Here is a 25,425-nt window from a genome sequence, read left to right on the forward strand (position 1 = left end):
GCCAGGTAAACCCTGTGTGTGTGAAAAATTGTTTAATATACAAGACAATCAAAAGAAGTACCTCACAGTTATCAGCATTAAGCCGATATCCTGACAATTGAGAAAAAGTAGTCATTTGCTGAAGAAAAGGGGGACGGGAAATTGTAGGGTCAGAGCAATAAAAAAGAATATCTTCGGCATACATTGACATCTTAATTTGTTGTGACCCAGTTGAAAAACCTGAAATGTGTTCAAATGGGTTCATCATGTCCGTTTTTTGTTAAAAAGGGTTCAAGTGCTATAATACTTTATTTATTTTTGAGAGTTGACAGCAGACAAAACTTGTATCAAGTCAGTGTATTGCAAGAAAAACAGAGTGACTACTCGCCGCTTCGTAGAAACTCTAGGACCAAGTCTGTGTGCTCTTTGTATATAGAGAGGATCAAATGTAGGGATGCCAATGAGTTTTGGTAAAAGAGTTTGAAAATAATTGGTTGGAGTGGATCCCTCTATCTTTTCTGAAAGCCCATATATATGTAAAATATGTCTGCTATTTCAATTCTCAAGGTCCTCAGTGTGTTTTTGAAGTAGAGATATTTCTGACTCCAGATGTGTAGAGTTGCTTGCTGTAGACTTTCAGGTTTTTGCTCTAGTATTGAAATATGTGACTCAAGAGAATACCATTTGTCATCCAGTTGTTGTAACTTTTTATTAGTTTCATCCATAAAAGGCCTCAACATATGAATTTCATCAATGATAACCTCCATAGATGCTGATGCAGACTTTGCTGGTAAAAGAGGGTCTTTTTTAGGGCTTTTATTTGTTCACACTGACATTTTGGTACATGGAGAGTCTTTAGGAATGGTGCCAGAATGAGATTCAGATTTATGAGAGAGATTCGCCTAATTGACAGTAGGAAATTAACGTTTAAATGGAGGGTCAAGGGGGCTTACGTGGATGCCAATGAGTTTTAGTAAAATAGTTTGAAAATAATTGGTTGGAGTGGATCCCTCTATCTTTTCTGAAAGCCCATATATATGTAAATATTTCTGCTATTTCAATTCTCAAGGTCCTCAGTGTGTTTTTGAAGGAGAGATATTTCTGACTCGAGATGTGTAGAGTTGCTTGCTGTAGACTTTCAGGTTTTTGCTCTAGTATTGAAATATGTGACTCAAGAGAATACCATTTGTCATCCAGTTGTTGTAACTTTTTATTAGTTTCATCCATAAAAGGCCTCAACACATGAATTTCATCAATGATAACCTCCATAGATGCTGATGCAGGCTTTGCTGGTGAAAGAGGGTCTTTTTTAGGTCTTTTATATGTTCACACTGACATTTTGGTACATGGGGAGTCTTTAGGAATGGTGCCAGAAAGAGATTCAGATTTATGAGAGACATTCGCCTAGTTGACAGTAGGAAATTAACATTTAAATGGAGGGTCAAGGGGGCTTACGTGGAAAAAAAAAGTTCATACAAATACCTGGGCGTAATAATCAGGCGGGGCACAAGTCACAAAGAACACAAGCTGGCCCTTAGAGCGAAGACCCAGTCCTTGATCTATGCTTACAGATCCTTACTCGGAAAATTGGACTGTCCAAACCATTCACATCTGTTAAACGTTATGGCTGCCCAAATCCAACCAAGTTTGTCCTATGGCCTCGTCCCCTGGTGTGGCAAAGACTCGCATTTTCAGAATGAATTGCAGTCAAAAATCTACAAATCGGTTTTTGATCTGCCAAAATGTGCCTCGCCTGCCCAGGTAAGACTGGAATTTGGGCTCCAGGACCTTAAATTTAGGGCAATGAGCAACTTTATTACATTTCTGCCACACTCTCCGGTTATCTGAAGTGGACACTCTAAATAGACTCTGCTGGGATGAAGTGAGGTCACAGAACGAGCAAGAAATTCCAAATTCTTGGGGTGAGTTTCCTGAGTACATCTCTGGCCACTTTGGAACTTCAACCAGCATGGGACAACAAGATGGATCGAGTCTCCTTTAACAAAATTGTGAATGTCGCGAGCAAAAAGAAATCTTTACTGGAAGATAAATTGGTGCTCACAGAGAGGCGGCACGGATGGACAGTCATTAAATCATATAGGACTTCAAAGCCACAAGCCTATTTATCTGCTCATTTTAGTTCCTACTTAAAGATGTGCTTCTTAAAGTTCAGGATGGGGGTGCATGTCTCCAAGGATTTATCCCCCTCCTGGGTGACAGGTTTTAACTCAGAAGGCTGTCGCTTATGCGGATTCCAAAAAGAAACCCTAACCCATTTGTTGTGCGCCTGTCCAGCCATGTTAAGCCAAAGAAGACAGTACCTAAAGGCGACTTTTATCAACCTGAACATTCGTTCTAGCAGACAAGCAGTGATAAGCTGGCTGGAGGGCTTGTCATGAATCCTGGCTTGCCGAGGAGTCAAGTATATGAAACTCATCAATAGCGGCCTATTGCAAGCGGATGATGATGATCGTATGTATTACATCCCCATACTTTTACTTGGGGGTACATAGATTTTACTTCTCTGCTGCAACCCGATTTTAACACAGTTTAAGTATGATTTTATAATAACAGAATTTTTATACACTCAAAATGTATGGCAGACAGAGCACAGATGTAATACGCTCGCTCGCATAAGGACAATCCTAGATGCCTGTGTAGATGCACTTTATTTATTTTATGTTGGGGGGGTTTGTGATGATTTTAATTATGTTAGTTTTGTTACATACATTTGTATTGCGCACAGCTGCCCCAGCTAAGGGGCATCCTGGCGCATGGCAGGTAATATGCAACACCTACAGAGAACACAACAGAAAGAAAGAACAGAGGCGATTTATTAAAACAGAAAAGTTTTTAAAGCATTGCAAAAGACTAAAAGATCACCTAGCAACCGCATCTCTACTGGGAGAGAGTTCAAGAGCTCGGCCGCTCTGACCCGAAAGGATCGGCCACCGACCCGACACAGCCTGTATCGGGGGATCACGGTAAGTGCTTGGCCCAAAGATCTCAGGGGCCGGGTAGGCACATACCAGGACAGAAGGTCCGCAAGAATTTGAGGACCCCCACCCCTCAAAATCTTGAACGCCAAACACAGCACTTTAAACTGGATTCTTGCCCTGATCGGCAACCAATGCAGTGATCTCAATGTGCCGGAGACGGAACATGTTCGGGGTAAGCCAACAATGGCTCTCGCCGCGGCGTTCTGAACGCGTTGAAGGCGGGTAACCTCTGCCAGATTGGTCCCTACCAAAAGAGAGCTGGCATAGTCCAGGCGTGATAACACTGTAGCCTGGACTATCAGCTGCCTGGTGCGATGGTCAAAAAACTTCAGGACGGGACGCAGCGACCGTAGGATACCGAAGCAATAGGCCGCGCTTTTCTTCGTATGGCCCACAAAACTGAGGGAGGGATCCATCCATACTCCTAGGTTCTTTAATTCTGTGACCGGAAGGGGGGCCGGCCCCAGCTCCGACGGCCACCACCTGTCCCCCCATAATTCCGACCTCCTACCGACGATCATGATCTCCGTTTTCTTTGTGTTGAGCTGGAGACAGTTGCTCTTCATCCAGCTCGCCACCGCCCTAACTCCACTCTGAAACCTGGGGGCATCCAAGTCCGCATCCCCGCTGATCGTAACCGCTAGCTGAGTGTCGTCGGCATATGAGACCATGGTCATGCCCCATTGCTTGACGACCTCAGCCAGCGGTCTCACGTATAGATTAAACAACGTGGGACTCAGCGAGGAGCCTTGCGGCACCCCCTGTTTCAAAGGATGGAATTGGGACTGGAACGGTGGAACGGCAAAGCTAAAGAAACGATCGTCTAGGAAAGACCGGAACCACTGAGGGCAGGGCCACCCAGCCCAATCGCCTCCAGGCGATGCAACAGATGGGATGCGAGACAGTATCAAACGCGGCGCTCAGATCTAATAAAACGAGCGCCGCTGTCTGCCCCGCATCCATCACCGTGCGAAGATGTTCAGCCATGGAGAGAAGGGCGGTCTTAGTGCTGTGACCAGCACGGAACCCATTTTGGGTGGGATCCAAGATGTTAGCATGGATAAGGTAGGCCGAAAGAACTTTGTTGACATGGGCCTCCAACACTTTGGTCGGCCACGGGAGCAAGGAGATAGGCCGATAGTTTTCAGGTTTCTCTGGGTCCAGAGATGGTTTCTTTAAAATGGGAGAAACCACCGCCCGCTTCCAGCTAGCAAGTACCGTGCCTGACTCAAGCGAGATGTTAATCAAGGAGTGTATCACGGCCAGGCCCACGAACGACTGATCTCTAAAAAGAGTCGGACTGAGCGGATCAGCGGGGGACCCCGATTTAACCTGCTGGGCCAAGAGGTCAAACCCCTCAGATGTCAACGGGGGTAGCACGTGCAAAGTGGTATATTTATAGATGTTAATCGGAGACTCAACTGGAGGCCCTGTATAGGGGAACGTCTTATAGATGTTTTGGACCTTTCCCAGGAAAAACAGAGCGAGAGCCTCACAGTGAGTGGTAGAACCAGTCGTCGGGGCACAGGCTCGCTTTGCTAAAAGATCCTTCATCACTTTGAAGATGGTTTTGGAGGGGTTGGAGCTGTTGCCGAATTCAGCAGCGTAATATGCTGCCCGAGCTCGGCAAACAGCCCGATGGTAAGTTTTGACGGAGGCGAGATAAATAGCTTTTTTCCCGTTATCGTACGCCTTCCGCCAAGCCCTCTCCGCTCGCCTACAACTACCCTTGAGTGTACGTAAGGCGCCGTCGTACCACTGGCTTGAGTCCCTGGAGCTGATCTTACAAGCGGTGATTGGAATAAGGGCGTCAAGCGCCTTGGAGATCCAGGAGCAGAACCCATCGTAACCTGTGTCAACAGTTACCAAAGGTTCTAATGGCTCCGCGGCGAGGACACGGTGTAAGTCCTCTAGCCGTAGTTTACTCCAATGCCGCCTCGCGACCAACTTTGCAGGGGGAATAGTAATCATTCCCGGCAAGGGGGTACAGATGACAACCAAAGAGTGGTCCGTCCAGCCAAGGGGTGTAACGGCGGTGACAGAAGCATCTGCCAAGTTGGTAAAAAAGGATCTAAAGTGTGGCCACCTGTGTGAGTGGGCTGCCGGACCAATTGCACAAGCTGAAGGGCCTCCAAGTCAGCAAGAATACCGCTTACGGTAGGGATGTTGGGATTGTCGAAATGTAAGTTAAGGTCTCCCAAGATGGAAAAGTTGGGGCAACCTACCGCCAAGGAGCTGACCACGTCGGGGAAGGCAGCTCTAAACGCCACATCACTACCAGGGGGGCGATAGACCACCATCCCCGAGAGTGAAAACTGTGGGGTGACCAAAATCTTAAACACCGCACTTTCACACCCCGCAATGGTCAGACCAGACCAGCTACAAGTGAAACTGGATCGCATGGCAAGAGCGATGCCCATCAAGCAATAAACATTAAACTTGAAACTTGAGAGACAGCGTAATTCATGTTGTGATGATTGGAGTCAAAGTCTGACAATAAAACTTTGTTTGAGGCACTAGCAAGTGTAGGGATTTGTATTTTACCCCATATATGGGAGAAAAAATGATAGTAAACGGAGGAACCGTTCAACCAAAGTCATTTAAAGAGCATATTTATTCCATGAAAAATATATCCAAGCGCCAGAAAAGCTGAAGAAAACAATGCCCAGAAAAAATAAAATTAGAGCACACAGTAGGATAGTAGACAAAACAATAACTACTCATATACAAATATGGCAGTTGCTGGAGTCAAGGCATAGAATATTGTGAAATTAGTAATAAAATTAAGGCCATTCTTTGGGGCACAGAAATCTCACAAAACTACCTCCTATGAAGAAATGTTCTGTGAGGAAACAGGCCCACCGCATTCATAAATGGTGGGCACGACCACTCACTGCACTGCAAAATTCCCCGGGACCGTCTGCTCACCTGTAAGAAAGCACTGAGCTCAATAAAAAGCTACAGCGACTCACAGAACCATGGGCAGGAGACACATACCTGACTCTCCCTCCAGGCAAGTGCCAGAGCTGTCCCACGAAGATAAAAAGACTCTGTGTCCATGGAGCTCAACATTGCGCCGCCATCTTGGTTGATGCCTTAACCATGCCCCCTCATGAATCCTTTCTGAAAGCACTTAGCCAACATATTTGAAAAAAATGTTCTGTCATTTTACACATAGTGGGCACATTGTATTGAAACTTTCATGAGGTGGGCAGGGGTAAACCCACTGTCTTACCAGATCCAGTGAAGATGGAGGAGTAGCTTTCGGTGTTAGGTTGAGCGGAACTTTTCGAGTGGCTTGATTTTGATTGCCCCTGACCATTTTTTTCACCACAATTAAGGAGGAAATACAATAACCTCCCCAATATGACAACAAACTAATCTGAATACAGCTGTAAGTTGAATTTCTATAGAACTGTCATATCTTTTCATCGCACTACACTGGAACAGGACTTTTCATTTCACAAATAGTTCCTGATTTACTTGGCTTGATGGCAACCATCCAATGCTCTGTGACTGCATGAAAAACCACAGAGTATTCATATATTTCCGTGTGAGTCACAAAAATGGAGTCACACCTTCTTGCCACCTTGTTTCCATTGTGACATAAAAAGTTCAGGATACGTGCCTTGTGATTCTTAATAACAATAGTGAATTACAAAGCTATTTGGTATTTCTTGACAATGGGTTTTGCTTTCACAGCTCAAAGACATTTGTGGGGTGCAGGCATTGTAACTGCAATGTCAATTTGTATATCTAGATCTTTTCTGTTAAATAAAAACAAATGCTTTATTAAAGCAAGTCATTTTATTTCCCAAGTGCTTATCATTGTGCATGTTGAAAAATGTTACCCATGTCATAATTGAACTGTGCACTTTATGGAGCACCAGCATCTTCAAGTCCTTAGACAGTGAAGTACTCCACAGAAAAAAAACAATTGGCAATGCACTGTGCCTTGGTGTACTATTGTATTGTAGAATCTATTTAGTGCCTTATACCTCAGTCGAGGCTCAAACCACTTCTGGGCAGACGATTAGGCATCTACTCAGTTCATCGTGCTTGGCTTGTAACTTTGAGGAGCAAAATTCACTAACTATTCTTGTAATGCATTGCAACAACCAAATATGCTGTGCTTTGTTGAATGAAAGTGAAAGAGGAGTACAGTGCCATAGTGCAAAGATGTATGTGATGTCCAACACAGGTTTTGTACCTGTGCTAGTTTAAACACTTTCCAAATGTGTAAGTGTGCTGTTGTGCAGCACGCAGGCGAAGTTAGGCAAGTCTGAAGAAAAGAAAGCTTTCGTAGGTTCCATTTATTCCATGGCACAAGTTGGATCCTGTTAGTTATTTTAAACCTTTCGGTAAGTCTGGAGTGGAGGTTTAAGTGAAAGCTGAGTAACGATGGCCGCTTCATTTAATGAGCTGAGTTGGTGTCACACGCAGGGGTCCTAGCAGTGCAAAGGTTGCATTCAGAGTGTGAATGCTTAGAAGCAGAGTGAAGCTGTTTGGATCTGAGGGCACCTCCATTTGACAGATGAAATCTGGTGTGGGGCTGGTCTGATTTCTTCTACCACAGGGCATATTTACAAGGGCTTTGCGCCACCAGAACATCGCTTTTTCCAATGTTCCGGTGGCGCAATTCTCTGCTCTGTATTTACAAAGTAGAGTTAAGCCACTTTGCATGGCTTAAGGTTGGTTTGTAAATATCATCCACTTTCATGCAGGTATCTGCGTGAAAGAGACGTGCAGTGGGTGTTACACAACACCCATTTCTTTTTATGCTGCCCCAGATTTCCAAGGATCTGTAAGTCTGAGGCAGTACAAAACAACTAACACCACTGAATAGCAGGCGTTAGATTGGCTCAACGAGAAGAAATACTTGTATTTCTCGTAGTTTTTGCTCTTTCAATGTGTGTTGCATTCTGCAGCACACATAGAAAGAGCAGATCGCCTAGCAAATCTACGAGCAATTTAGCAGTGCTGCGCTTCCTCAATTAAAAAATGCAGAGAAATGCCATAGATACAAGAATACAGCACACCCCTGTGTTTTCCCTTGTGCTGGTGTTAAAAAAAAGCTGCCTAGCGCCAACACAGACACCCTTCCACCATGGTGCAAGGGTGCCTGTGTTGCAAAGATGATTCCCTGCAACACCGGCACCCTTGCGTTGTGGATAGCAATTGTGTAATATTTTTGGGATAAGTTCACACACACTTCTTTAAAGAGCAAGAAGACGTACGATTTCTCGTAAATCTGGGGCAGTGTCAAAAGCTATGGATGTTGTTGGGCATGCCCCCAGCAACACCCATAGAACACCCTTTTCATGCAGTTCTCTGCTTGAAAGGGGCACATATTTGTAAGGCCATGAAAAGCCATGTACTGAGGCTTTACGTGGCCTTATAAATATGCCAGTAGCACATTGTACCACCGGAAGATCAAAAAATGTGATGTTTCAGTGGCACAATAGAGCCAGTTGGACCTCATAAATGAGGCCCTTGATTCCTGATTTTCCTGACTTATCTCACTTACATATTCCAGGCTCTGATGCCCTTGCTGTGCCAAGTTAATTATTCTCAATTCCAGTAGGAGGATCAATGACCTCCCCATACAATAAAGCCATTAATGGCGCTTTATCCAGTTGCTGACACAGAAAGGTGTGGAGAGGAAATGTGCATCTGTTATGTTAATAAGCTTAATACTCACAGCATGTGAAAATTTCAGATTTGGATTCCCCTGAAGAAGGGTCTATGACCCGAAATGCATTGGCCTAGGTCTCGGGCCAGTTTTCTAAACAGGATATTTTGTGATAACAGATTCTGAAAATTGAAAATTCTCACAAATAGAGAATTGCCATTGTGAACATTGAAGGAGCAACATTGTTATATGACAAATTAAGTGACTAAATATTGATACTTGAATTAGAAAACTACAGAATACAAGTAATTTATTTTAAAAACTTGGGTGAATGAAACCATTCGGTTTTAACAGCTAAGTGTGACCGGAGTCAGGGGGTGGGGATCCACCACTGACACATTCTTCCATGAGGTCAAATCATCAGGAACTCTTAGTCATTCCACGCTTTTCAAAAGCCAGACTAGGCGGCCTTTCGTTCCCCATTAGAACCACTTCTCTTTGGAATTCCATGCCTGAGCACATTCGGAAAGCTAAGTCAGAAACTGAATTCCAGAAGATTCTGAAGACCTGGCTTTTTGGCCTTCCTTAGCACTATGTTACCAGCCCTTACTTCTTAGTGTCCGCTGCTAGCACCGGGGCACCTCCATTAGAGGCAGCCATGCACTCTACAAGCAATAATAATAATAATAATAATAATAATAATAATAATAATAATAATAATAAACTTGTCACACTGCATCTGAGCTGGGATAGCCCTGGCCTACAGAAACAAAGAAGGAAAGCCAGCCCTATAGAGCCAAAGCACATGCGGGACTCCCCTTTGAAGTGTTGGTGAGAAGGGATCAGACAGCTTTGTTAGCTACATGTGGGGCTCAGGCTTTCAGGGAAGGTCTTTCCACTGACAACTTATAGACATCATATTGGAAAGCACCCAACTGGTGATCAGAATGATTGGGACCATGGTGGAATGATGGTATCAAACCCTAATATTGGCCAGGGATGCCTGTCTTTTACAACTGTCCACTTCTGCTTCTTGGAACTCCCTGCACTAGGTAGAGACAGATAAGAACATATTGGACCTGAGAGTGACAATGGCAAAAGAATGCACAGCTGGAAGGAGAAGCTGCCTGATGCCTCTGCACAGATAGTCTAAAGGAATGCAACTCTAGTTGAACCCAGGACTAGGATAGGTTTCTCCAGGGCTAGTAGCCCAGGCCCCAACATGCCCTCAGAAGAAAAGTTGGGGGAATTTACCTGTGGGGTCCCTGGAGTTTTACCTTGACTCTTCTGTGGACTGGTCCTGCAGCTGGGTGACACATATCAGGAAGGTTATCACTGGTTCCACTGACACACTGGTGGCCTGCAAAGCAGCCAAGGGGAGTGTGACAAGGAAGGTGTTCTACTTGTTGGCTATGAGGAGCTGTGCAAGGTGACCCCATAAGCAGGAGAAAGCACCAGGAGTGCACAGAGGTTAAGTCTAGCACATGGATGGGAGCCCTCAAACCATGCTCCCCACTAAAGCACCTCTAGAGGCCTGAAGCAAATGTTCCTGGTGGGTAGGGCTGACCACCACTTACAGCCTGGTCTCCTGGGGGAACTGGGTGGAGCGCAAAGTGTGTGACATTTCACATCACATCTTCTACATCCAATTGTTGAACATGTAGACTATCTCCCAGGGCCCACCAAAAACAAGGAACTGTTGTGTGAACCCCATCTCCTGGAATAGCAGAAAATCAATCTGGGTGCATTGCCCACCATTGTGCCTGCAGCCAGTATGGCTAGGGGAAACTGCACAGCTCCCAACGTTTGATGAGCAGAGGGACCCTGTTGCCAGCTCCTACACACCACAGAGTAAGTGTTTAATACACATGAGCTTCCCGGATCTGCAAGGGTCTTGAGGATCCCCTGGCACCCCAACAACCATCAAAAGATTGTGGGTGTCCTAGGTAGGACTGTGAAAACATTACAAATGCAGCACAAGGCCACCGTGGAAACAAAATAAGTGTGGGATGAGGTTGTTAATCAAACATACACCTCTGTGGCTTTTGGAGTACCACATAGGCCTTGAAATGTTGCTATTGGTTCAGGTGGTGCCTCACGGAGGTTGAAGGGGCACCACCAAATTCTGTAAAGCATGTCTGGGGGGCCTACAGGAGTACATAAGCCCACCCCCACCTGCCAGCGAGGTTCCTTTTAAACCAACCCCGTGTCTCCTTCTTTGTTGTATCACTTTAACACTAACCCGTTTCTTTGTTTCTTCCTCAAGTTGTTCAATCCTGTGGGAGTGAAATATGATCTAATATGAAATAAATATGAAACTAATGCGCAAAGTCACCTAACCACTGACACCACAGAAGATTTAAACTGCACCAGTACTCAGGGGGAACAGGTAGTGGATAAAATAAAGAGAAAACCTTCTCAGCTAAGTCTGGTCCTTCTCAACGTAGGTACTTCACACTGGTTCTCTCTCATGCCACTAAGGAATGTGTCCGTGGGAATCTAACAAATGAAGGAAAAGTGTATCAATAGTGGGTACTTCAGATACACAGTCTAAAGAATAACCCTGTTTTTCTTCCCCAAGATCCAGCTTATCCAGTCTTCCCTCTTTCTTAAGACTTTGGTATTAGGGGAAACAATATATATAGGTTTGATGATCCCTAGAGAAAACAAACAATACTATCACAGGAGAACTCTAGGAAATGTGTAGCATAAGTATTTGACCTTATTGGCTTCCTCCTATTGCCTATTAATCCTCATAGAGAGTACCTTGTACCATGCAAAGACCTGGAAACTATATAATCATTCTCCAAATGCTTGCAATATTAGGTTCAATATAGGAATTAAATCAGAGAAATTGTAAAAGTCTTCAAATGTAAACAAAAATGACTTTGGAATAACAGTCATGAGAAAAGAGTACTTTTATACTCATATAGTGTCTTTCTATTTGAAGGTACTTCAAAAATTCTGAAGTGGTGTTCAAGTCATATATTTAGTACAATAAGTCCTTCTAATTGGTAACTTTGCATTTTACCGATTAGTAGTATCAGTCCTCTGTTGGTTTGTGCTTTACATTTCTTTTGCAGCGGAGTGGGGATGCCATAGAAGTAGTGGAATAAGCACCAAGACTTCATGAGAGACAGGAGACAAGAAAGTACCAGAAAAACAAGCAGACATCCTGGCCTGAGGTCTAGCTTAACAGTGCAGGAGCAGGTGAGAAAATTAGAGCTCAGCAAACAGGTATCAAATTGGTAAGTGCATACAGGTAAGTTTTGTCAATAGCAAGCAAATGATGATCTCCAGACGCAGCTTTTATTCTGCTCATGCCCGAACACTGAGTGTCAAAGTGATAGAAGGAATCCATATTAGACCTCTTAGAGGTATAGGGGTGAAGCCCATGAAGATAAGTGACTTACTGTAAGTATAACTGTATTAGGGCAGCTACCTCACTCCTTGTCACCACAGGCACTGCTTTCAGTCGAGGTCTTTTAACTTACAAAACATTATTGTTAGGGGTTTTAGTTTAATTAGTTCAATAGAAGCAAAGCCAGACTACAATGCCCGGATTGCATTTGGTTGTCACATAAAAGCATACGGTGGAGACCAATGCCTATGATGGCATGGAGTGAGAAGGACCCCCTACAATGCATGGATTGAATTATCCATGCACTTTCAGTTTTAAGCCACTCCTACTGTTGCATGGATTCTGCGGAGTCACAGAACTATGCTTGGGACCATAGAATCTTAATAGGCAGAGACTGAGCCATCATACCACCTTATTACCCATGAGCCCAGGACCCAGGACTAGCCTTAGTGTCTCACTTGCCCTCCTTCGCACTCACAGAAGAACAAGTGGTTAGATATCCCAGAAGACAATATTCCTGACCCTCTCAGGAATCGTGGTGCTAGGACACAGCCTTTCGCTCTCACACTAGTACTTGCCCACTGTAAGATTTTACAACGACACAAAAAGAGTTTAAAATATTTCTTTTAACTATCATGCTCTAGTATGCAGTTTACGTAAAAGATGCCTAGCAAAAATCCGGTCAGCTTAGTAAGTAATCCATAAATCATAAAAGGAGCAGTCATGACATTAGACAGGTTAGACTACCCACTCCCCTTCTACAGAAGCTAAGGGATTATAATTCAGAAGATCTCTCTTTGTTAGCAACAGACCATGTACCGTAGCATACACAGATGAAAGTTCTTTATCTCAGGTGTAGTCGCAAACTCTTCTCTGAAAAATCTCTCTCCAAGTTTCTTTTTTGCATGTCTGTGTATACTTATATGACAATAAGTATGTGTTCCCAAACAACAGCTGCATTTGTGTGTTTTGTCTAGGTGCTTTAGCCTGACCCAAACAGAATAACCAGGGTCATTGTTGCTTGATCTTGTCTATGGTGTACAGACTAAATCCCAGGAAAGAACGGAATGCAAAAACAACTGTGTGAAAGTACAGCGTGGCACAAGGCAAAATAGGTTAGTATAGTAATGTCCGTATAGCAGTGAGCAGCCTGCAACATGCTCATGCTAACATAGGGAAAACAACAATGGGCCTAGACAGGACATAGGACACCCTCCCCTTGGTCAGGATGGTAGCACAAATGTGACAACAGAAATCACGAAGCAAGCCAAATCAAAGCATGTGAATAGTAGGGCACAGTTATGTCAATAAAAAAAAGTCATCATTGTAATTAGTTAAAGCATGTCGCCAGAACCCACAATGTGGGATGCCAAGTGAAAAGCTAATGATACCAGTAAGAGATCTGAACCTTCCGAGGTAAAAACATCAGCCATGCAATTGAGCAGATCAAGGGGACAGACATGATGTTTTGTGCCAGTTGTTGACAAGACCGTAAGAGCGCAACCTGTGTTGATTTAAATTTAAGCGAGATACAGAAGATTCTGTGCCTTTGCACAGAAATCATCTCTGGTCATAGCTCTGGGTCATAGCGCTGGGTTATGGTCATAGCACATGCCCAAGGAACATTACTGTTAATGGGCCAATAAGGGAGTCATCAACAGTTCGAAATCCAGAGCAGCGTGTGATGGCGTAGCCAGGCAGATGTCCAGGGCCCATTGGAAGGGGCACCAGATGCAATGAAACACAGGTTAGACAAAGGTGAAGTAAGCATAGCGGAATTTTAAACAAAACTCGGCATCTAGAGCGTCTAGGGGCACTGAGCCAAAGAGCTGTAGCATGCGCTCACGGTACAGCTGCAGCGATACCTGGACTAGGAGGACCACAAAGGAGCATCCATTGTGGAATTGCAGGTACAGCACTATATTACCGCAAATTACGATAAATAGAAGCCGCAACCCACCAAACATGCTGGAAAAAATGAATGTACAAAATATGGGATTACTCCAAAAATAGTTTGAAAAGATGTCATGAGGCCGAAGTCCACAAGTTTAAGAAAGTGTGTCAGGACCCTGCTATCAGAGGCATTAAATATTTGGTGTATCAGTTCACCGAAATGTAAAGGGAGATTTGTGTTTGACAATGACTGTTTCACTGGAAGTTCTCACCACCTGCAATTCGAAGGTCTCACGAGCTGAAGTGAGAGCCACTTCTTATTGCAATAACAACACTTTAAGTCGGCTTAGCTTATTGAAATCTGCTTTCTAAGTTGGAATGGAAGGCCATAATGACCTATCTACACTCCCTTGCAGGGGCGGAAACAGGACGTTGTTGCAGCAAGTGTTTATTAAGGACAAGATAACTTCCATTTGAAAGCAATGTAATAGTGGGAATAATTGCACAAACAATAGTTCATTTTAAATAAGTCAAAATAGGGGCAAACACATTACAGGTGCGATGGATTTTTACATATTGACAAACAAGGAAATGTCCAGCAGTGGATTCGCATTCCTCCCCTGTAAGAAAAACTTCTCTCTCTGCCTGTTGACAGTGATATGCAAATGGCAGGGATCATAATTCATGTATGTAGCTGCTCCCAAGGGGTTTGGATCTACCTACTGGGAAGTGTTTCATGCAGGCAGTGAACTGAAAGTTCGAAATGAGCAACAAAATAACCCCATGTAATAACCAGACTGCTGAAGGTGTTCCCGCAATAGTGTAGGGAAGTTGTTCAACTTTCTCTATGTGTAACATGGTGTAACTAGCATCCTTCATAGCCATTGACTGCTGTTTATTTGTTAAATTGAAAGGTAAGACCAAAGCGGTATTAAATCAAATTTGGTGCTCTCAGGACATAAGAGGAAGTTCAATAGCCACATAAGGGTGATAACCCCAGGAACGTTGGGGCCGATTCACAGAACTAATTTACGACAAAATCCTAAACGTACTACTTTTGTTATTCACAGAAGGCATTTAGTAGTCTTAAATTAGGATTTTGTCTTAAATTAGGATTTTGTCTTAAATTAGGATTGTGTCTTAAATTAGAATTTCGTCCTAAATTAGGATTTGGTCCTAAATTAGGATGGTTAGGATTTTTTCTTAAGTTAGGATTTTGTCTTAAATTAGGATTTTGTCTTAAGTTAAATTTAAGACAAACTTAAGTTTAATTTTAGTCCAAATCCTAATTTAAGGCAAAATCCTAATTTAGGACAAAATCCTAATTGAAGACAAAATCCTTATATTTAGGACAAAATCCTAATTTAAGACAAAGTCCTAATTTAGGACAAAATCCTAATTTAGGACAAAATCCTAATTTAAGACAAAATCCTAATTTAAGACACAATCCTAATTTAAGACTACTAAATGCCTTCTGTGAATACCAAAAGTAGTAAGTTTAGGATTTTGTCATAAATTAGTTCTGTGAATCGGGCCCATTGACTACAGTATAAGCATGAAAAGTATTATAATTTGCATCAACAACGAGTAACATAATCCAGGAGTAAAATATCTCAAAGTGGTATGCAGGGTCCGCCTCGACCACAAAGACAACTGGAGAACCCTGGTTTAACCGTGACATGGCAAAGAGCTGGAATTGCAGCAGGATTAGCCATAAGCAAAGAGCAAGGAATTCAAACAGCAGCACAAACGTGAGGAAAAACCTTTTAAAATTAAATCTTGAAAAACCTACAGCAATAGGAAATCCCTACAAACTGAGGAGGCAAAGCCCCCACACCGTGGATGTCTCTGGGAAACGGTGCAAAGGTATTGTGGACAGGCACAAGCGCTACGCAGAGCTAAAGCTAAATATATTTGCATAGTAAAAAGCACAAAGCAGAGAGCAGCCTGCAATGTGCTCAGGCTAACATAGGGAAAATGACAATGGTCTAAACGGGACATATGACACTACATGGTACAATGCTTATTTAAAAGAGTGAGGCCTGTAGGTTTTGCTAATACTTGTTCATATGATTTAAATGATGGATCTTATGATAAGTTAGCTTCTGCTTTGGATCTAATGGACAAGCCAGAGTCTTCACTTGACTCTTTGTATTCATTTGGTGCTTTCTTACCTCCAGAATGATCTGTGGAGACAAACAATCTAAGTAAATAGACTTTTCTGGCTCACATAAGGCAGTATGGCGGTTTGGCTCTTTTAACTATTTCCAGAATTTTAGCCAATAATACACTGCATGCTGGAATGCGTAGGTCGAAATATAAAGAAAGTCAAATCTATAAGTACCAAATTACAAAGGACTGTTAGCACATCAGGCTCATGGCGTCTCACACACATTGATTGGGAAGAGTTCTCTTGGTCGTTCTGAGCATTTTACATTTCTTTTTGCAAATAAAGAACAATCAGTTTGACATGACCACTTTGTAAAATGTAAATGACAAAACATAAGTTTCAATCTAGGATTGCTGCATTTTTTAGGTGGTAATCAAAGTGGTGAGAGGAAAGGGGACATATGTTCCAAAGTAGACATGTAATACTCACAGAAAACATCGAGCATGGTTAAAGGTTATATTGCCCATCAATGAGAAGCCCAGTAGGTTTTTAAAAAAGTGGAAAAATGAAACATAATAATCGAGAGTCTCTTCTTGAAGTAAATCCACCAAAAGAGAAGTCAAATCGTATTACATTTGTGAACACTTTTAACACCAGATCCAGCCAAGTGAAAAAGATCATCCAAAAATATTGGCCAATATTGAACACAAATGGTGACAATATATCTAAACCATTATTTGCCTTCAAGAGAGGACGGAGTCTGAAAGACCAGTTGGTCCATACACGACCGAAGAACAAAGTACCCAGACAAGTGGGGACCCTATGGGATTTACCACCAGTACAGGGCCTCCTCCCATGTGGGACATGTTCCGTATGTCCACAAACACACAAATCAACATCAGTAGATATAGGGACCAATAGACCTTGGGAACAACGCAGGTTTACAAACTGCAATAGTGAGAACCTAATCTACCTAATAACTTGCGCCTGTGATAAACGATACGTGGGCATGACTACAAGGAAAGTCAAGACAAGAATACTGGAACACAAGAGTATGGCACGCTGCCGAAAACAAGCCACCAGATTAACGGCACACTTCCTTGAAGTTGGACATGGCCCAAATGATTTCTACTGGAAAGTTCTTGAACAACCCATGATACCGGAATCCTGTCCTGATGTGGGAAAATTCCTATTCAAAAAGGAGAAAAAGTGGGTCTACAGGTTGAATAGTGACAAAGAAGGACTAAATTAACCAATTCCTTGGATGTCCCTCTGATTTCTAGACCCCCTCTAGCCAATTTTACAATCATGTTCGCTCTAGTTGTATCCGCTGGGATTGAACTGCGTAATGAGTCCATAGCTGTAGACATAATATTCCCTCTGTCGCCTCCTAAACACATATATTTTATGTATATATATATATACTGTATATGCATACACTATTGCTGAACATACTGAGTGAGTTCCAACAACCAGGAATAACTATTTTGGACATTTAATACCCTGTTTTGTAAGATACCACTAGTTACACAGTGCAATATGAAGTCAATCTATATCATGGATTCTGTGGATGTCCCGATAGATTAAATTATCAATCTGATTCATAACAATGCTAGACAACAAATGTAATATCGATAACCATACGCACTTACTACTAGTGTTCTTATCAATATATTAGGGAGATTTAAAATTGGATGTCTCCACATAGCAAAAATAAAGCTATTACTTTGGCTTAGGATGATGCCTGTAAAATCGAAAAACGAGCTTCTAACCAGAATTGGACAATGCCTGTAAAATCGATAAACGAGCTTCTAACTAAAATTGGAGATCCTCACACTACTAAAATAAAGTTAAGAATTTGGTTTACAACCGACCGCGCCAACTAACTCTAAGACAGGAACTCTACGGTGAGCGTGTTGACAAACTACAACTCCCAGCTTGCCTTAATCACGTGACTGAGATCACGTGTCTGGGCGTAGCCGGCACTTTCAAAACGGAGCCTGACCGCCGTTCGGTGCCTCCCCAGACAGCTTGGAAGACTGTGCGGAGACACCGACGGACAGGTAGGTCCTCCGTACATAGCGCGACGGCTTACTTGGAGATATAGCGCCCCAGAGCCAGAACGTAGAAAAATCAGTTCTACTCTCTTATAATTACGGCGTTTCTCGATAAGAGCGCATCACGATAGACGCTAACCACGAGGATAGCTCACAACGTTTTTTCTAGTTACTGGTAGGCGGGGAACCAATGTCTCAATGATCAGTTGTCGGTGAAATAATAATTAATGCACACCAGATAACTAACAATGATGGCGCCTCTCGATATGAGCACACTATGATAGACGCTAACCTTGAGGATAGTTCACAACGGTTTCTCCATTTACTGGCAGATGGGGAACCAATGTGAAAACGATTAATTGTGGAAGAATTATTAACGAATATGCATCAGACAACCTTTAACTCTGGTAGAATTTTTCCACAAGTTGTGATACGATGATATTGCTTCTCACAAGAATCCAATTAACTATAGCTTAAGTGTGCCACTTACACATAACCTCTAAACTCAGCCAATGTAAACGAATTTAGTATGAGCAAACTGATTGCATGATTCACACTACAAACAAACAAGAAACCATCGGTTTCTACCAATGGTTTCACAATGGAGGCATCATGAAACAATACGATTCTTCGTCCAGTCTAATAGCCTATTTACAGCTTGCAGGCTCAAATTTTCAACTCATTCTTTGATTTGGGGTAAATGGTTTGTCTCTCTGTTTTTAATTTTGACTCTAAAGCGGTGCTCCTCTTAACCTGAGCTGCTGCCAGGTGGGGTGAAGCGCTATCATCACTACAAATGGGTGAGTGCTTACAATGATAGATCAATGTAAAACATCTTTGACTATAGCATATAGTGATACTCAAAGTGATACACTATTTATACAAAAGTAAGAAACAAAATCCCGCGCACACAGATTAGGTACAAACAAGTAGAGTGCAATTAGTAGAAAAATCGTAGAATAACAGAAATTCCTCATAGTCTTCCGGGTCGGGGACGCGAGTATCCTCGAGGGTGATTCTACCCAGAACTTGGACACCACACGTACCCATGTGGTGTACTATGAGGAATTTCTGTTATTCCACGATTTGGACTATGGAATTGTTGTTGATACAGACTAATTGAAATTTGGCGTCCCTGCTGTACAGTGTGATTAGAACTGCTTTAACGGAACTACTACGCCGTCATTTTTCTACTAATTGGGTACCTTGCCGGGTTGGAATTATCACCGGACTAGGGCCCTTACAGATAAGGATTCAGCCATTGAGCCCTGAAGAGTTAGTGTCTAGATTTGTATAGACCTATAACGAAACACGTGTCGGCTAGCTGTGAATTCCCATTGGTGTGACGATCAAATAAAAGGAGATATACATCACAAGCACCTACGTTGGACTTTTGTTACTGTGAATCATACAGAGTAGCACTCTACTTGTTTGTACCTAATCTGTGTGCGCTGGATTTTGTTTCTTAGTTCTTGGATGTGAATTTTCACATTTAAATTGAGGGGTTCTTTGGGTCTCCCCTCCCTGCCAGCACCAGTGATCGTTGTAAATTTCACTTGATATACACGCTAATATTGTTTGAGCGCCATTTTTTCCTGTATACTTAAGACCCTTTTTCTGTTGTGTGTAATTTATACAAAAGTGTTTGGAATATGACATAATAGTGTCATCTCTTTTTTGTCTCTTTCATGTCTTTCCTGTGGGTGTTGTGTCAAATACATGATACGGAAATAGTATGTGGTGGAGTATGATACCTGAAAATAGCAGGTGATATTGTTTTTAACCTTTCACTTTATAAGCAGTAGTTATCATCTGGTCCTGAAGAAAGCATATAGAACTGCTCTTCCTTTATGCTGAAACATGTCGACCTATTGCTCACAGACATTTTGTTAAATCTGTATTTTCACACTTCATACACATTTTTTTAGACTTGGACAACTGAGAGATACCATTAAAATTTGTAATCTACCCAGTTGATCCAATTTTAACATCACTCACTTCACTTACTAATTTTCTTCACACTGCTTATCCAGTAGCCATAAAATCCATCTATATTGATATTTATACCACTCTTCCTTGACAACACAGATTTCGAGAACTACACATAGTCTTAAGAACACCTGTAGGCTATGCTGGGTTGTCTCGTCTCCTGGGCAAGGAGAACCCAAATGATGTTAAAAGGGTTGGTACAGGACGGCTACTGATGGGAATATTTACCCATGCCCTTGAGCTTACACTCAGCAATTATATGTCACACTTCGTTGCACTTTGGGTTCTCACCACTCTGTATGTATTGTGTTGAGGTTTGTATCCACAGTGATTGACATGGTATGTTGACCCCTAGATACTAATTGTGTTATATGAAAAATGAAACACAACAAGGGCCCCTTATGGGGTTTGGAGTAGTCCTGGACGGAACTTGTGGAGTTTTCCTGCGCAGTGTTCAGTGGAGTGACCCAAAAACTCACCAAGATTCCATGCAGTTCTGCAAACGGCAAGGGCCGCACTGATTTTTAGTGGCAGGAGCTCTTCCTGCACTGTAAAAATTAGTGCAAATGTCATCACGCAGCACACCAGAGGGCCCTGCTTCTTTCTGCCACTTGAGTAGATTTTAAACTCAAGCGGAAGGTTTCACACCACGAGCGGCAGCTCTCTCAATGTGATCTGTAGCGACCTGCTGCCCGCATTGAGAAATCCCGTCAGGAGGTGTTCTAGTGCTTGATTTTTCTTGCTCACACTCACCCACTTACGGTGGGTGACCTGCACGCGAGCAAAACTCTGCCACACACTGGTTGGCGGTGTTTTTCTGAAACTTTGTTTTCCAAGCAGAACGCAGAGTGTACAAAACTCTGCGAACGCAGCCGTCGAAGCATAACTTACTGCCCACCCCTAGTTTGGAGTCTAGGACAAAGTAAGACAGTTAGATAAAATGGCACTGGCACTTTCTGATTGACTAAGGTGAAGCCCCAGCCAGACAGAACCTACCACTTCCATCAGGGGTGGGTGATTACACACACACTGTATAACTTGCACTCACCCTTGGGTAGCTTGGTACTGAGCATTCAGGCTTACCACAGAGGAAATGTGTAAAGCATTGGTACAGCACTCGCTCACAATAAATACCTAGAGCGTCACAAAAGAGACTTCACACATGATCTATGTAAAAAACGTTTCTATTCAACACACATAATAATGAACACAACATGAACTTAGTGTATTTCTGGGTATAAATCACTTTTAGAATTATTACTAGCAGTATTAGGCCGAGCAGTGCCCAAATGACATTAGCAATATGCACACTTGGGAATGATCCTAATTTACACCACCATGTGTAGGAAGGACATGCGCACCTTTACACTGCACTCACAGTTGGAAAGTGCCCCAGGCCCTTAGGCCTTAACCAGAGAATCAGCCGCACCCAGGAAGAGCCCAATGGGGCGAGCCCACCACCTAGGTAGGGAAGACCCACATGGGGGTTCATTCCTACCTGGGCAGTACACACATATAGGCACCTACCCAGGCACTCACCTACCCTGGATTGATGGTAGGTAATGGCCCCCTCCGGGTTGGCCATGGAGTGGGACCCGACAACCTGAATATGAGACACTTTGACAGGCTATTCAGGTATAATCAGTGCGGCGTCCCCCTATTACCCAGTGTTGCACCAGCCCTGGGGATGTGGTGTAGTTTTTTGCAGGGCACTCACAGGTACGACGCTTAACCCAATCAAGTAAGCACCCTCTCCTGACATGTGCAGAAAGGGCGCATGCACTTTCTCGCTGCTCTACAGCGGGAAAATGGCCAGAGTCCTAATGTCAGGAAAACAAAGTTAGAAAAAACAAGAAGGACAAAAAGCAAAAAGTTTTAGGGAAATCACCTCTAAGAAGGGCCAAGTCCAACAGACACAATCACGCGGTGAACTGGAAAACCCTAAAATAGAATTCGGGACCTTTCCAATAAGAATAGCCTGATAGCTTTGCTGTACCCAGAGTCACTCAAGGTAACAGTGTATGCAGTGTTACGCGGGTCGGTCGTGTAATGGCGATTTGGGTCTGTAATTCACATTTTCGAGAGCCCCTGAGCCGGATTCCGATTAAAAGCAATATAGCATAGCAACACACATCCCAAACGCAAATTAGATAGGAAATATATGAGAGCTAAGAGATTCATTATGGAGACTGGAAAATAAATGGGAAAGATAGGAGATCTGAAAAGGATGCACATAGCAACCATTTCAAAACATTTAAAGAGGTGCCCCTAAAACTGATGCGTACATGTCCATGTTACGTAATGTCGAGGCGCATAGTGTCACACATGGTATGATATCAATGATACTGAAAATAAGTGCAATGATATGTCATGATATTTCATGTTTTTGCAACACGAAAAATACTGGTTGAATCTTCTCTTGCCGAGGGATGTACCAAATGGTAATGATAATTACACAGACTACTGTATTTTTACCGCAGTTATTTAAAAGTATTTACAAGTTCACATATGAAAAAAGACGTTTTCTTAAAGTTTCAGTATGTCGCTTTATACACCACCTCGCTTGAGTTTGGAACTTAAATATTGTTTTGTATTGCCACCTAGTGGCAGAATCTAGACTTCTTACTAGAGTAAGGAGCTACACACATTTGTTCATTCTTCTGATCTACAACATACGGAAATGCAAGATTGGAAATTGCCGTGTGCAAATCTCATTTAAAAGAGAAATCCTTTTTGTGGGCATAAAGTATCGTCCATAAATACTGATAAATTAAATTAAATTAACATATTTTTATATACTGGAAATACAATTATGCAACATAACTTGCACATTAATTTAAATTATGTGGCACATTATTCAATAGCATTATCTAGCTATTTTGACTTTTTGACCCACATTGATAAATAAGGGATCCAAATAATGAGAGCCTGGGTTACATTTCGGTTGACGGGTTAGTTACCTTGTACAACGGTGACGGATTTCCTTTTCACTGAAATATAAATCCCATAATATCCTGTTGGAATTTTGGGGCACATTATCAAGCAGGGCGTTAAAAATTATCGCCGGCAGAAAACTGCCGCTAAAGCTGCGATAATGGGCTTGATAATATGGCCTTGTGAATTCCAATGGAAACCCATGTTTATTTATTTATTTATTTGCAGGTTTGTATAGCGCTTGGAATAGACTCCCGCAGGAGTATCTCCGCGCTTGAGACAGCCGGCACGCAAGTATAGAGCAGTAGCATTGAAATTCTAAAACCCTCTGAAACAGTTACCTAATTCTAAAACAAAAGACTGGCTTAACTAATTTTGACTAAACAAGAAAGTTTTCAATTGTTTCCTAAAAAGGAGATGGTCGGGGCGTTGTCTCATTAAAAGTGGAAGCGCATTCCACAAAATAGGACCCACCACCGACAGGGCCTTACCACCCAATCTAGTTCTACTGATCTTGGGTACACTCAGCAGCAGCTGTTCACTAGACCTAAGAGTGCGAGTAGGGACATATGGTACAAATTTTCTGGCCAAATAGTCCGGTCCTAGATCATGTAGACCTTTATGTATAATACAGCAGGTCTTAAACTTCACTCGTTGACGTATGGACAGCCAGTGAAGTTTATTCAGCAGAGGTTTAGATGGAGATCTAGGGGGGGCATTAAGAATCAGCCTGGCTGCTGTGTTCTGCACTACTTGCAAGCGGTCTAGTACCTCTTCATTTGCACCTGCCAGAAGACCATTACAATAATCAAGACGGCTGATTACTAAAGCCTGAACCAAAGTTCTTCTGAAGGAGTCCGGGAGGAAAGGGAATATCCTACGGAGGAGACCTATCATATAAAAACAGGATCCCACAATGCTGTTACCATGTTGTTTCATAGTCAGTCAGTGTGAACAGGGGCTTCTATTGGAATTCTCCAGGGCATATTATCAAGCCCATTATCGCCGCTTTAGCAGCAGTTTTCTGCCACTAAAACAGCGATAATTTTACCTCCCTGCTTGATAATATGCCCCTTTGTTTTTGGCAGACGGGATATCCATCACTTCCCATCTCCTATAGCGCCAAAACGCCCTGGGCATTTGCCTGCGCTTTACAAACCACATTTACATTTACATTGTAATGGAGTAACCAGTCCGCCAATATTTAAATCAGGCCCTTAATCAAGCTATGACAAAGCCAATTGTTTTCGCTATTTTAAAAATACCTACATTGCGCAAGTGTTGCAAATTATTGTCCAGGTCCTCTACTCAGCAGAGCAATATCAATATTACAGTTTGATCTTCAAAGAATAGATGACCTCAATAGGCTCGTACTTCTCCCAAAGTAACAAAAATAACTTATTTTCTCCAATATGACGAGGGAGTTTTTATTGTTAAGTTTAACAACATCACTACTTGAATGGTTAAAAAACCATTCAATATGTTACCGTATACAAGAAATCCATCCAAATGCATGTTTCAATATATACGACTCTCACCCGACTGGATGTGACTGTGTTCTCAAAGATTCAAGTTGTGATGTTGTTTGTGAGAAAGTGGATTATTAGTTGAAGTGGGTGATAGTGCTCTTTAGGTAATAAACACTCTGGGGCATATTACCAACAACTAGAGATAATTTTTGTCTCTAACTTGTTTAGAGACAAAAATTATCGACGCACATCGGCGATTTTTATCGCAGATAAACCTTGCTATTAGCAAGGTTTATCGCAAATGCGATAAAAAACGGCCGCAATGCATGAATATCGCTGAAAAGTCAGCGATATTCATGCATTATCGAGCAAATGCTCTTAGCCATGTTATCCACCTCCCATTGGATAACATGGCTAAGAACTGCTCAGGGCAGGTGTTAGCTTTTGGAGATATTCGCGCTTAGCGCGAATATCTCCAAAAGTTGGTAATAGGAGATAGCGATGTTAGGGACTGTTTCCAGTCGCTAACATCTTGGCACGCCCACTTTGCATGTCATTAGTGATAAATATCACTGACATGCAAAGCGGGGCCCAAGATGGTCGCTATCTCCTATTAGCTGTCACTAACTGGTGTTAGCGACAGCTTGGTAATAGGGAGATAATTTTATCTCCGCTTTCTTGGCTTTTAAAGCCAAAAAAGCGGAGATAAACCCCCTTGATAATATGCCCCTCTATTCCTTACTAGGTCCAGTTTGGTCTCAATAATTTAATCATGAGCTCAACCCTTGGTAACTGTAGCACAGAGAATTTAATTTAGGTGAAATGTGTAAAGTATTTATCAGTGCAAAAACAGTAACAAAGTAGAAAACATACGCAATAAAAATCCCACCCCAATTTATAAATCTCATGAGCAAATGTATACCAAAACAACGAAATTATGATGTAGGGAACTGGAGATATGATTTTTAAAATTTTACATGTGTCAAGCACCAAAAAGCACAA

Source organism: Lissotriton vulgaris, chromosome 6 (genome assembly GCF_964263255.1).
Source record: "Lissotriton vulgaris chromosome 6, aLisVul1.2, whole genome shotgun sequence".
NCBI classification, from domain to species: Eukaryota; Metazoa; Chordata; class Amphibia; order Caudata; family Salamandridae; genus Lissotriton; species Lissotriton vulgaris.